Here is a 15,385-nt window from a genome sequence, read left to right on the forward strand (position 1 = left end):
GAATAAAATGCTCCCCATTCCCATTCGAGCCCCAATTCAGAATGGTGTTGGTGCATCCAACATGGTCTGCCAGCTGGTGCCAGTCCGCCCGCAAGATCAGAACTGGCGGGCGGAAAAGCATGCACGCAGAACTCGTAGTTTTCTGGTCTGGTAGTAATGGTGTAATAGCTCACCAGCACCATTACTACCAGACCGGCAAACTTATATGAGGCCCAATGGCTTAGTTACAGTGCATAGATAGGCAGCTAGGTTATATTTGCTCACAGGATAAGATCTCTTGTTTGTATTACTTGCTAGGTGCCTGGGTTACATTGGCCCATACCTGCGTTTAGATAACACGGATTGGTGACATATGTGATAGTGCAGCACAGGGCTACAGGTTGAGCTGCGTATCATGCTTCATTGTCAATAGAATACAGTTGTTTGACTTCTGACACAAAAAGTTCAATGTCAATGGGATACATTTGTTTGGTTTGCATTTACATTTGTTTGACATTAGACATGTAGTGGTAGCTGGGTAGAGGCCTTATGGCGCCGTGTGCGACGAGTTAGGCAAAATCAATCATGTTTTTATTGCTTTGTGGAAGGCAAGATGAGAAGATTCAGCTCTGAGGACGCGTGGCACAGAGTTCCGGAGCCTGGTGGCAATGGAGGAGAATCTCGCCCCTCCACCTCTGGCACGTTTAACTCTGGGAACAGGAAATAGATTGGCGTATGGTGTTCTCGTGGGTCTGGAGGCGTGAGGAAGGATGACTCTGTGAGAAAGGTAGCGGGTGCTGTGTGATGGACGCATTTGTGCGCGAGGGCAGGCATTTAGAAAAGAATGCGATGGCGGACAGGCAGCCAGTGCGCTTAATGTCTGGCTACTGAGATGTGTTCTATTTTGTGGATGCCCAGAGCTGCACAAAGGGCGCTATTTTTAATGGTTTGAAGTTTGTCAAAATTTTTAGTTGAGGTGTCCGTGAAGAGGACATTGCAATAGTTCAACCTTGAGCCTATTAGGGCTCTAGAAATTAACAGGCGATTTGTGGTGGAGAAGATCGGTCTGATGGCATTGAGGAGTTCAGAGTAGTAGGCTGTCGAAACAGTGATTGCGCTAACTTGTCTAGAAATAGTTAGGTTGGGATCAAAGTAGACTCCCTGTGTTTTGAATGATTGAGAGAAGGGAATGGTGGTGTTGTCAATGGTGAAGGATAGATAACTGGTCATCAAGTTTGATGCAAGAGTCAGTGGGGGCTAACAATAGTAGTTCAGTCTTATTCACGTTCAAGAAATGCCAATTTTCAGCCATCCATGGTTGAGAAGCGTATACAAGTAGTGGACTCTATACGTGTATGATTTTTGAAAGCCCACTTGGAACTATAGATTGAGCCCAATTTCTCTACCCAGGAATCCGTCTCTCTAAGCGATAATGCTGCAAAGACCGTGCTGCAGACGTCTAGGATTGCTATTGGTGGATCATTTCTTGGGCTCTTTCTCTCTATCTCCTTTCTTATAGATAGGAATGATATAGGAAAGGTTCCTATTAGGGGTAAGATATATTTTTGGATACAAAATAGAGGTTCCTGACCATCAATCCTCAACAGCTTCCACTTCTCTTCCATCTCTCTCCCTCTACCCAGCTAACCTAGCACTCTGCTCTTTCCCTCTCTGCCTCTTCTTCCTTACAGGTGCCGTCTGGCCAGGGTCCCTGGCACAGCCCGCCAGTTCTCTTTCACACATGCCCTAGGGCCATGCACCCCACCCACACTCAATGCACTTGTGAATTAACCCAAGAGAGTGGCTCTCTCTGCACTTACTCCAGTCTACTCTGACCGGGTGCACTTGGACCTCCCCCTCCATGTGACCGTCTGTGCACTTGCATGATCCGTACGCACTGCGCCTTAAGATCATCTGTCTGTTCTCCCTTGTCTTCACTCCTTAATTTGCACTGACAAACAAGTTTGAAAAACTGCACAAAATGATGCGATATCACTGTAGACTTGAGTTTGTATGGTTCTACAAAGTTTGGTGCTGTTTTGCCAAGAGGGAACAAAATTAGAGGTGGTGTCCCAAAATATTTGAAAGGCTTATAAATGTGGTTCTGTTTCACAAAACTGCACATATGCGTGCTAAGTGATTTAAGTCCCAGATTTGAATGCTTTTGCAAAGTTTGGTGGGGTTTTGTGAAGAGATGGCAAATTTATAAGGGGGTTTCAACATTTTTAGAAGGCTTATAACTTTTTTTGCTGCTTGACAAATGTGAACAAAAGATTTTAGAAAGATTATAGACCGATACAATGAATTTTGCTGCAAAGTCTGAATGGATTTTGTCAATGGGGAGCTAAGTTATATGACTATTTTATGTACGTACATTTTGACACTGTCCAAAAAATAAAAAATGGATGGATTGCAGGAAATTTGTGCAAGTAGCATTGGGAAGGACTCATAAACATGGTTTTGCAAATGTGTCTGTGTTTTATTTATTTAAAAGTGTCATTATGTAGGTACACACAATAGTGATATATATTTGGTGACTGAGTTATAGCCTGTGGTCATGGGAAGTGGCTTGACTGTCAGAGTCATGGCCTGTGGCTATGGGCAGTGGCCATTTTATCTGGGTCATGGCCAAAGGCCATGACTCGGATAATCTGGCTACTAGCCATGACCATGAAGAACTGGAAATGGGGTTGAAGTGGGCATAACCACCAGGGCCTGGCTATGTGGTTAAGTCTTTCAAAATCGGGATAGGTTTGAATGGGAAAAGATATTCTGCCCATGAGTAAAGTTCTGTTCGTGACTACAACCCACAGTGCTGCACAGGATTGCATTAACATATCGCTGTGACTATCGCTGCATACACTCTGAGAAAATGCTAATCAGCAGATGATTACCAAGCACACTGAACCAGGTGCCCACGTGGTCAGCAAGCCACCCCTTGAAATCATTAACCACCCTTTTTTGTAAGCATAGTGGGACAAGATATTGGGATTGGATTCCAGACTTATTTCCAAAACCTCACAGCAATGACTGGCCCACAATCCACATGCCTTGCGATCGACCCTAGATTGCTGAATCACGTGTCGGCTGACTTCTTACAATAAATATGGCATGAAAAATGGTTTTGAAGACCTGTTCATTACGACAAAAGTTACTTATTGCATAACTGAGTGCTGACGTGAACAGGGCTCGCTCTCTTCTTCGGAGCCTAACACTTGAAGGAAGGGCACATTCACAAAAGAACCCCGTCACCTGCAGCAGATTAATTTTTTTAAAGTACTAGATGAAGTGCAGTGATCTACCGATTCTAGCGCCCTGCAATTACTTGATAGCCATGTACTCTGATTTGATTATTGGGGCATGCAGCATGGTCGACACCTAGGTTTGAATGGGAAGAAATATTCTGCCTGCGGCTACAGCTTGAAGTGCTGTACTGAATAACAACAAACCTGCACAAGGAACATCAACAAGCACATGAAATCATTGTTTTGTAAATCTATTTTGTGTTTTATTTTTCCAGAGTGTACAAATGTAAGCACAATATATGCCTACTCTGAGTTACTTATTGGGACAGGCGGCATGGCGAAGCTGTAGGTTTAAATGGGGAAAGAAAATCTGCTTGCGGCTGCAGCCCGGAGTGCTGGATGGGATTGCAGCAAAGTTGCACATGGAGCGTCAGCAAGGATCTGAAAGGATGCTTTAGTAAATCTGCCCAGTGTTTTACTTTTTTGAAATTGTCAAAACTAAGTACAAAAATAGTGATATAACTATTCTGCCGTGGCAGAAGGTCTGGCATTTGATGAGGACAAATGTCTACTTGGATTTGTCTTTTGGGGTATGCACTGCTGATAACGACTCACATAAGTATACATTGCAAACAATATGTTTGTTGAAGGAAGTTTACAGTTCTTTCATATATGTTAAAAGAGAAACAATTAATAACTTATATACAGTGATGTAATATTATGAAACATTTTACCTTATGAAAATGTATTCAATGGACAGAAGAACTTTGTTAAAGGGGCATAACTGTTATGGTGTACCCCACCCTGGGCACTCCTGAGGGATTTCTGTGCCCCAGCAGTTAGCTAGTGGCCTGCCACCTTGGGAAACGCCTGGCAAGTAGATACCAGATTTAAGTATGATGTATTATAACAGCCACATATGTTATGGCTTGCTCACTTTCACCCTTCAGATTAAAGACATCACAAAAAATGGTGTTACCATTTCCAAATGCTTCCAAACGCTACACGTTATTCTGACCTTCCTTAATAGGACAAAAAAAGTAGAGGCGTTCAGAGCCTTAATACTCTTTCATATGTATCACTGCTGCGGTTTATACTGAGCTCTCCTCACCTCTAAAGGCAAAACCCTCCAGTTTAACCTATTCAGAAATAGGCCACCAAGATCATTCAGCTCTCCTCATTCACTCCATATTCCAAATCAGTACACAGAATAAAGACAGTGGACACTTACCTGAAGGTTGGGATCCATAGTTGCTGCCAGCTAGAAGAGGATTGCAAGACAAAGTTGAGCCATTCTTTGTTTGAATTGCATATACACTTGCTCGTATTAGTAATGTTCAGTACCAGCAACGTATAACATTAGAAACCAGATGTACATATAATGTGTATCAAAAGTCACATATGTTAGGACTTGCTGTCATTCACTCTTCAAATTCAAGATATCACAATGAAATTGTGCCACCCCTTCCACATGCTACAACTCACTCTGCACTTCCTTAATATGTCACATAAAGTGGGGCACCCGAGCCAAAATAGTTCACTGCTCCAGAATATTCTTGTTTATACCCAAAGCCTTGATTCTGCAGTTACAAGATATTCAGAAAAAGATGGCCAGGTTCATCCAGGGCCTGAGAGGAAACCTCCACATCTTAGTAGTCCTCAGTTCCCGGCATCAACTCCCAGAAGACAAACACATTTCTATAAAATTCTTGTGTACCGTTCGCTAAGTGTACTGGGATGTTGGCGAGGATATATTCATTGGAACCTCATCATGCACTGCCCTCCCAGGGTCTTGTGATCAGCAAACTACTTTGCACTTGTCATTGACAGTAGGAGAAAGTCAGAGTCAAACTGTGCAGCACTGCGGGTGGATGCTTATGGAGCAATTTCTTTAGCTCCATGAAATCATTGTGCACCCATCTGCACTTGGCCTCACACTTCTCAGGTGTAGGATTCTCCTTGATCCTGATTGCACCAGATTGGTTAAACAAGATACTGCTGCAGACTGCATCTGCACTTGGCCCCAGATTTTGCTGTGTGTGCACCATGGATGAAGCACATGTAGCGTAGTTGGCGTGATTATCCAGGTTCAGGCTTTTCCTGCATCTTAATGCTGTGCGTTGCAAAAATGAACGAATGCTGTAGATTTAATCTGCACTTGGCTATTCTAAAGGCTTGGCCCTAACTAACTGAAAAATACCTCGGCTGCTGGTCGTCAGGGTGGTTGTCCACGAAAAAAGTCTTCAGCTGGGCAACTCTGCCCTGCACTGACTCTACCGCTAATCAAAAGAAGGTTTTAATAAACAGAAATAGTTTCAGGATAATGACTCCCATTTGTTGTCAATCTTAGGCTGTTCATCAACAATCATTTGCAATGGCTTCTAATTCAACAAAAGGTAAGAGCAGGGGAATGACTCCCTTCTCCTGGTCTCAGCGGCTCAGCCTTAAGGGCTGTCTCCAGGGAGTCTCTGTTAACATTCCTTATATGTTCTTGGAGTTCTTCCCGGGGATTTTACCTGACTTGACCAAATGTCCAGCAGATGGTTCTTTTCAGCACTATATATATTCCGGTACTTCCAATGTATTCTTCTTTATTAACTAAACAGGGGAGACCACTCCCAAAGTGGTCTTGACTTCTTCTAGTATTCCCACCAACACTATTGTTGGAGAGACTACTCTAGTAACTTCCTTGGTTCAGAATATCTCTCTTATGATTATTGTGAAGTGGGAGATTACTACTGATGCACTCTTTAATCTTGGTATTGGTTGTTTCCCTGGACCCCAACATGTTGTTCAGAAGCTCCTGGGAACTTGTCTCTGGTTCTTCCCAGGTTCTCAGGTTTTTCATTCCTCAGTCAACACTTCCAGCATCTATTCTTTCAGGCTCTTGTTTGAATATGTGCCTCCCGGAATCTTTGGTCTGACAGCCTCGGCGTCCGTGTTCGACCTCATGGTCCAACTCCCAGAGATCATGCCACCGCATGGACTTCCCCGATCCTTAAGTGAGTCGGCTCCCTGTTGTCTCACATACTGCTTCCTCTGCTGCTGCTGCTTCTGCATCTTGTTACCTTCTCCTCCGGGGACCAGCTCCTTCGCAGAGCTGTCATGGTCCGAGGTTCAAACTTCCCGGGCTCTGCTGGCTCGATGCCAGCTGTTTATTTCCTCAAGTCCTTTTTTGTTTTTTTGTCTTGTAGCTGGTTCCTCCCCAGCACAGTGCCAAAGTCCCTCCTTTGTGTCAGTGAAGTACTTTACATAACTCTTCAGGGTACTGTCTGGACCTAAAAGAGGCATAGGTTGCATCATTCCTTCAATGTTCCTCTCTGAACTGTTGGAGGATATAAGTCATTATAACTGTGTCTGTATTTTCCATTCTTATTGTCTCAGTGATGTCAAGTCTTAAACAAGGAAGGAAGGGAATATTGCAGTAAAAAACAGTTGTGCGGGGGCATGGCTAGGCAGCACCTTAAAATGGGAAATGTTTGCCTAATTTGAGACGCATGAAAAGCCACTGATGCTGTGGACAAACTTGGGGACAGAATCGGATCACATGAAGCTTGATAGCGGAATCTGAACATGACCAGCAGCAGCCGTGGGGAGAAAAATGGCAGCGGGCCCCATCTGAGGAGAGCTACAAGCGAAGGGGGCTGACCCGCCGCCCATGGACCGTGACGCTCTTCTCCTGAGGGCGACTCAGTGACTCGACACGGGAGGGGTCCCCCCGCTGCTTCTGCTGCGAGCTTGAGGAGAGAGCAGAGCAGCGGTCCGTCGGGACCAAGAGTCTTCCCCTTGGGGAGCCCAAAGGAGGGGGGCGGGCGGTGCCGCCGGCAGACTCTGCTTTGCGGCTTACCTAGAAGCAGGGCGGGCCGCTTATAGAGACGATCATCGTGGAGTGCCGAGACTGCAGAGTTCTGAGGGAGTGAGCAGGAGCGGGCTGGGGACTTCGATCTGCTGGACCCGTGTCACGGCACTGCCCTTGAGAGCCCGCCCTTGATGGACCCTGGCGGCGTGTGGACCCAGGCCTCCCCCTGAATTGGTTAGAGGGGAGGCGGGAGACCATCAGGGTATCCGGGTGCCGGTCTAGGTGGGGGCTCTGCCTCACCGGAGCCTGCTGCTCAGTTCCCCCCTTGGGAGGTTGCTTGTGGTGGCGCACATGATATGCATCGAGCCCTGGGGAATGCTGGCTCGGGGAGGAAGACACAGAGGCACCCGGTCCTTTCTCTCAGGACCAAGATGGTGGATGCGCGAATGCCGTGAGGGAGAGAACTCGACCCCCTCTGCATGCCTAAACGTCCATGAGCTGGAGACCCACCGGGAGCGGCATTACTGAACCTGAGTGCAATACCGCCCCAGGGGTGGGGTAGACGAATCCCTCAACAATATTGATACTGCAGCATCCCCAAGGGACCGTTTAAATCCCCCAGGAGCCAGGAATAAATATAATTTACACTGTCCGCCTACTCTGCAGACGCTGGTTCTTTTCACCTGGTGCCTCCAACTGCATTGGGCTCAAATGTAATAGTCCTCAGCAATCACCTCGGCAATCACCTCAAGGAATGCCCAAAGCAGGGATAAAAAAGAAGGGACACGGCAGCTTATTTGACACCACAACCTGTGGACCCATTACCCACATATACGATTACGGCTGTGATCCACCCAGTATCATCCCTAATTCGAGCACAAAGCACGGCGATGTCCAAGGAGGAGCTAGAGCGAATGCTCAGATCATTCAAACAAGACATTACACAAGAGATTAAAGAAGAAATCAAGACCTCCAAAGACCCTTTGGCTCAATCCCTCACAGACCTTATTTCCCACCTCGACGGGATAGAGTCCAGGGTCAACGACATGGAAAACACAGTATGCGAACAATCCCATAACAATGAGGCCCTTACAGAAAGAGTGAAGATCATTGAGGAGCAGTTGGTAGACATATCGGCAAAGAAGGCTGATTTGGAAAATAGATTGAGATGGAATAATATACGCCTCTGCGGTATCCCCCGACAGATCCCGGACCAAGGATTAACCGAATATGTCGAGGCATTGTTCAGATCCCTGCATGAACTCTCGTCAGGTGAAGAGTTACAACTAGACAGAACCCACCGGGTTTATTCATCGGCCCAACTTAGAAGGAACCTGGTGCCAGACGTGCTTACCCGAATACACTTTTTCCGCCAGAAAGAAGCAATCATGGCGGCAGCCAGGGCCTCGGACACGATACATTTCCAAAGCATGAACGTCCAACTCTTCCAAGACCTGGCCCCCTACACGTTAGCATGCAGGCGGCGCCTACAAAAGGTAACCTATTGGCTGAGAGCCCAGAAAATCCGCTATCGCTGGGGATTCCCCTGCAAGTTGATATTCGGCTTCCAAAACCAACACTACATAATCTCCTCCGAAGAAGAGGTGAGAGCCCTGATGTCAGAAACACTGGATAACAGCGAGCCGAATCAACACGCTCAGAATACAGATGGGCCCACTTAGCACTCCTTTCTGAAAACTGGAAGAGGGAAAACTCGATGGCGACACAGATCTGTGGCAAACTCGAGTCAGGAACCGGGCCCAGAGAGGGCAGCCTCTGCCCCGGGGGGACAACAACCCTTTCACCGTGAGAACAGGAGGACTGGGTGGCCACCTGACCTGTTTGTACTGCATTAAAAGTTTATTTCTGTGAGGACACGGTCACCCTGAGGATCTCCATGGTGTCACTCTTTCCTCGAAGCCAAAATGGACCCCATGTTTCCAAATGGAGGTTCTTGTCCCATGAAGATGTCTGCTCCCCTTTCCTTGTTGGATGCTTTCAGGGACACCCTATCTTCAACCTTGGGACGAGGGATGGAGGAGAGAATGATCTGTCAAGTTATGCAGGCCCCCACCACCGTCGCATGCTCTGCCTGGCTGAATCCGGGTGCGTTAGAAATGTCCACTTGATACTCGGCTTGGGCGCCTGAGTGGATGGTGCCCAATAGACTCAAGTCTTGGTTAAAAGTTAACTCTGATTGTAGAAATAGTACCCTCTTAGATGGAAACAATTTGGCTTTTCTGTTTGACTTGCTATCATTTTGATTATTATTATTTCTTTTTCAAGTATAACCAAAAGCTTTTTAGTTGGTATTTTTACCTCTCTCTCTCCGGGGACCTTCCACAGGCCACAGTGTAATGAAATCTCTGGTTAGACACCTCTCTCCCAATCTCCTGGGGGGAGGCCATGTGAAGGGAAGACTCATGCGCTGAATTATGGCAACCCCGAGTTATAGATGCATTTCCCTTAATGTGCAGGGCCTGAACTCCCCCCTGAAGCGGAAAGTACTCCTCAACAGATTAGTGTCCCTAGATGCAACATTTTTATTCCTTCAAGAGACTCACTTGCGGCCTGAAGACGAATTCCACCTCAATGACAGGCGTTACCCCACTAAATTCTTTGCCTCAAGTGGGCTGAAAAAATGAGGGGTTGCAGTTTTGGTGCGCCGAGGGATTTCCTTAAAAACTGTGGGTTGGTGCGTGATGAAGAGAGGAGGTTTCTGTTGGTTAATGCCTTGCTGGATGGGTGCAAATTTACACTGGTTTCTATATACGCCCCCAACACAAAACAAGATCTGTTTTTTATGAAATTGTCGAAAGCACTATTTTAACACGCAGAAGGAGAAGTGATTATGGGCGGGGATTTCAATGCGGTGGTCAATCCCCTGGTTGATAAGACCCTTCCACCAACACTCAAGGATAGGAACAACTTCAGAGCCCTTACCTCCTTGCTTAAAGATCACTCCCTGATTGAAGTGCGGGGATACTGCCATCAAGATGAGAGGGACTATACATACTTCTCAGCTCTCCATGGGGGTTTCTCCAGACTGGATATGTTCTTTATTTCGGATTCGCTCATTCGGGAGGTGGAGGAAGTAAATATCCTCCCTGAGGCGCTCGCAGATCACTCCCCAGTTCTATTAACTTTAGTCCCCACCCGAGCTACCCCCCAGACAAGACCCACTTGGAGGTTAAATGATTTCCTCTTAGAAGACCCGGGGATCTGTGCTCACATTAGGGAGTCCATGAACGTATACTTTAGTGAGAATGACACCGATGACGTGAGTTGGGGCACGGGTTTGGATGCAAGTAAAGTGGTGATTAGGGGGCACTTTATACAGCAAACTGCGCAACGGGGAAAAGCTAGGAGATTACTCCAAGAACAACTAGAAGGGGAAGCCCGTAGATTAGAGGAGGCACACAAAAAGAAACCCTCACGGTGGTCTTTAAGGGACCTGCGAATGGCTAAAAAAGCGCTTGAGGCACATCACATGGGGAAAGCGGCCTACTGCATGCTGTGTACCAAACATCTTTTCTATACCAAAGTAAATAAGGCTAACAAATTGTTAGCAGCTAAACTGGGGAAACAGACACGACAGAATAGGATAGACCTCTTGCGGGATGAGCGAGGAAAGGGGACCCATTCTGAAGAGGGGAAATGCCTTATTGTTGAGGAGTTTTTCAGGGAACAAGCAGTCCCACATAGAGGAGACTCACAGGCCACTAGAAACTTTGCGAACACGGCAACCCTACCACAACTGCCACAAGAGCTTCGGGAATCCTTAGAGGATCCAATATCCTCTGAGGAAGTGGAACTAGCTATCAAGTCACTTCCTATTGGCAAGACTCCCGGCCCTGATGGCTTCACAAATACGTTTTACAAAGCTTTCTGCAAAGATCTCACACCACATCTCATGAATTTATTCAACAGGTGCTGGGAAACAGGAACTGTCACACAGTCCATGGCAGAATCTAACACAACACTAATCCTGACGCCAGGGAAAAACCCAGCAGAATGTTCATCCTACCGGTCCATAGCCTTGCTCAATATGGAAGCTAAGCTATATAGCAAGATTATAGCGCGGTGATTGGGGGGATCTTACCCACATTAATGGATAGAGACCAGACAGGCTTAATTCAGGCGCGGTCCGCCCATGACAACATTCGCAGAGCGATTGACTTGATAGCCCTATCCCCATCACTTCCGGGTCCCCTGTCTCTGTTATCCCTAGATGGTCACAGAGCATTCGATAGCATGCCATGGGAATACCTGAAAATGGTTCTGAACGGCTTTGGGTTTGGCCCACAATTTTCCAAACTGGTACTATTGAATTTCTGAATCCCCTCCACCTGAATAAGTGTCAACTCGTGATGGACACCCCAGATACCCCTTAATAGGGGAACCAGGTAGGGGTGTCCGCTATCACCGCTGGTCTTTGCGCTAGCCATGGAGCCCATGGCCCAGCACATTAGACTTCACCCCGACATACAGGGGTTTGAGTTGGAAGATCAATGTCACAAAGTTGCACTTTATGCAGATGATGTGCTCTGTTTCCTGAGAAACGGCCAAGCCTCTATTCCCCCGCTTATGGGCCTGCTTGACCAATTTGCGGAGATATCGGGATTCACGATCAACATGACAAAATCGATAGGCTTGAATATATCTGAACCACCACACGTGCTAAACGCATTACGTAACACATACTCCCTCAGATGGGAAAGCACCAAAATGACATACCTTGGGGTGAGCTTGACCCCGACCTACTCAGGCCTATGGAAAGCCAACATTCCCCCCTACTAAAAGTCACCAAAGAATCTCTACAAAAGTGGGCCCTTCAAGAGATATCGTGGCTGGAGCACATAAGTGCAGTCAAAATGACTCTACTCCTGAGGCTTCTTTAAAGCTGCAAGCGCTACCTCTGCTCATCTCAGAGCGGAACCTGATAAACCTGCAGAAGGAGGTCAACAGATTTATATGGCAGCGGAAAATGCCCAGAATTCAGCGCAAGATCCTCACCCGGGGCAAACAGCTGATAGGATTTGAACTCCCATCCATAGTAAGATATTTACCAGGCAACACAAATTGCCCCAATCTTGAGTTGGACCAATCTGGCCGACCCCCCTAAGTACAAGACATCGAGCAGTTGTTCTTTGGAGCGCCCCTTTCTCATCTATCCTTCCTCCCGCGTGAAGCACGCATCTCTCGGAGGCCCCTCCTCCCAACCACGAGGACAACTCTCACGCAAGTCACTCAGTTCCTGATGAGGGAGAGAGGGATCCATCTTCATCTGAAAGCGTCTCTTCTGCCTGCTGGTACTCATGCTTTCTCCCTTAAATTTCTAGTGTTAAGCATGTTCTCTAGTGATCACACACTTAAGTTATGGGCCACTCCAGTGCATTGTAGCCTCTGTCAGCTCCAATTCATGACGACTGTCTCCACATTATTAACCCAGAAAATCAGATCTCGTGGTCTATTAGCATTTCACGTTACCCTCTATGTGCATCAATGTTGCTGAACATCTTATCCTCACTGCTGATCATCACTTTGAGGTCTGGTTAGATGCAACTATTCCAACCTCTGGGCATCTTCATACTCTTAATGAGCCATACACTGCCCTTAAACATCTCCACTAAAGTTAGCAACGGTTTAGCCATGTGGTCTAGTAGATTTGGAAGGGGTTACATTCTGTCATTATCCAGGACACATTTTCTTTTTCACCTCAGGCCAACGGTTGCTGTCTAAAAGTACACAATGTTGACTTCATGCTAGACCATGCACTGGTGTAATTATGTAACTATTGCTGAATGCATCATGAGTTAATTTAGCAGTCGTGCTACAGAAAACAAGCATATACATAATATCTGGAAAGGAGTCCTGTGTCTGTATGGGATTTCCTCTGTAAAATGCAAGCACATTGCTTTGCTTGTTACCTCAGCTGACATATTCCAAGCCAGCAATGCAAATGGATGTTTACTGTTTTCGTTTGGACCATATGTCCCACAAACAACAGGAATGACACACACAACAGGAACGAAATACAAAGTTGAGCCATACTCTCTGTGCATCGGAACTAGTTCTCCCCTTGCTATTAGATTTCACTACCAGAAACCTATTGGTTCACAAACCAGATTTACATATGGTGCGTTATAGCAGCCATATATATTTTGCCTTGCTTACTTTCACCCTTCAGATTAAAGACTACATAGAAAATATTGTTACCACTTTCAAATGCTTCAACTTATTATGACCTTCCTCAACACGCCACATAAAGTTGAGGCGTTCAGGCCTTGTTCCTCTTCCAAATTGATCACTGTTTCAGTTTATACTTTACTCTCCACACCTCCAAAGGCCAAACACTCCAGTTTAAATGTATTCAGAAATAGGCGGCCAGGATGATTCTGCTCTCCTCCAATACTCAGTGGAAATACTCCAAGTCAATACACAGAATAAAGACAAAGGACACTTACCTGCAGGTGATGTTGTAGGTGTAGTGGCTAGAAGAGGATTGACAGACAAAGTTAAGCCATCCTCTTTTTGAATTGTATATAGCCTTGCTCTTATCAATAATGCTTAGTACCTGCAATGCATTACATAAGAAACCAGATGTACATATAATTTGTATCAAAAGTCACATATGTTGTCACTTGGTGTCATTCACCCTTCAAATTCAAAACATCCCAAATAAATTGTGCTACCCCTTCCACATGCTAAAACCTATTCTGCACTTCCTTAATATGTCACATAAAGTGAGGTGCCCCGAGCCAAAATATATCATGTCTAAAAGTGCACAATTGACTTCATGCTAGACCATGCACTGGTGTAATTATTTAACTATTGCTGAAAGCATCATGAGCTAATTTAGCAGTCGTGGTACCGAAAACAAATATATACATAATATCTGGGAAGGAGTCATGTGTCTGTATGGGATTTCCTCTGTAAAATGCAAGCACATTGCTTTTCTTGTTCCCTCAGCTGACATATTCCAAGCGGGCAATGAAAATGGATGTTTACTGTTTTCGTTTGGACCATATATCCCACACACAACAGGAATGACACACACAACAGGAACAAAATACAAAGTTGAGCCATACTCTATGTGCATCGGAACTAGTGCTCCCCTTAATATTAGATCTCACTAACAGCAAACTATTAGTTCACAAACCAGATTTAAATATGGTGTGTTATAGCAGCCACACATATTTTGTATTGGTTACTTTCACCCTTCAGATTAAAGACAGCACAGAAAATGGTGTTACCCCTTCCTCATGCTAAAACTCATTCTGCACTTCCTTAATAGGTCACATAAAGTGAGGTGCCCTGAGCCAAAATAGTTCACTGATCCAGACCATTCCTGATTGCACCCAAAGGCTTGATTCTGCAGTTACACGTTATTCAGAAAAAGATGGGCAGGTTCATCAAGGGCCTAAGAGGAAACCTTCACATGTTAGTAGTCCTCAGTTCCCTGCATTAACTCCCAGAAGACAAAGACATTTCCATAAAATGCTTGTGTGCCATTCGCTAAGCGTACTCGCATGTTGGCGAGGATACATTAATTAGAAAGTTACCATGCAAGGCCCTCCCAGGGTCAAGTGATCAGCAAACTAATTTGAACTTCCCATTGACTGTTCAAGTAGGAGAAACTCAGAGTCGGACTGCGCAGCGCAACAGCTGTCTGCTTGTGGAGCCATTTCTTTAGCTGCATGAAATCATTGTGCACCTGTCTGCACTTGGCCTCACACTTTTGCTCTGTGTTTGCCTAAGGGTCGGGTCACATATTAAGTGGTGAGAGACCCTTCTAAGGTATAGAATTTTCTTTGATCCTGATTTCACCAAATTGGTCAAACAAGATACTGCTGCAGACTGCATCTGCACTTGGCCCCAAATTTTGCTGTGTGTGCACTACGGATGAAGCACATGTAGCTATTCAGCGTGATTATCCAGGTTCAGGCTTTTCGTGCATCTTAATTCTGCTGCACTGCAAAAATGAATGATTGCTGTAGATTTCATCTGCACTTGGCTACTCTAAAGGGTTGGCCTTACCTTACTGAAAAATAACTCGTCATCAGGGTGGTGTCCTACTAAAGAGTCTGTCCTCTGTGCAACTCTGTCCTGCACCTGCCCTATCACTAATCAAAAGAAGGTTTTAACAAACAGAAATAGTTTCAGGATAATGACTCTCATTAGTTTTCAATCTTAGGCTGTTCATCAACAATCATTTTCAATGGCTTCTTATTCAACAAAAGGTAAGACCAGGAGAATGACTCCCTTCTCCTGGTCTCAGCGGCTCAGCCTTAAGGGCTGTCTCCAGGGAGTCTATGTTAACAATCCTTAAATGTTCTTGTAGTTCTTCCCAGGGATTTCC

Source organism: Ambystoma mexicanum, chromosome 1p (assembly GCF_040938575.1).
Source record: "Ambystoma mexicanum isolate Mex_15411 chromosome 1p, UKY_AmexF1_1, whole genome shotgun sequence".
NCBI lineage: Eukaryota > Metazoa > Chordata > Amphibia > Caudata > Ambystomatidae > Ambystoma > Ambystoma mexicanum.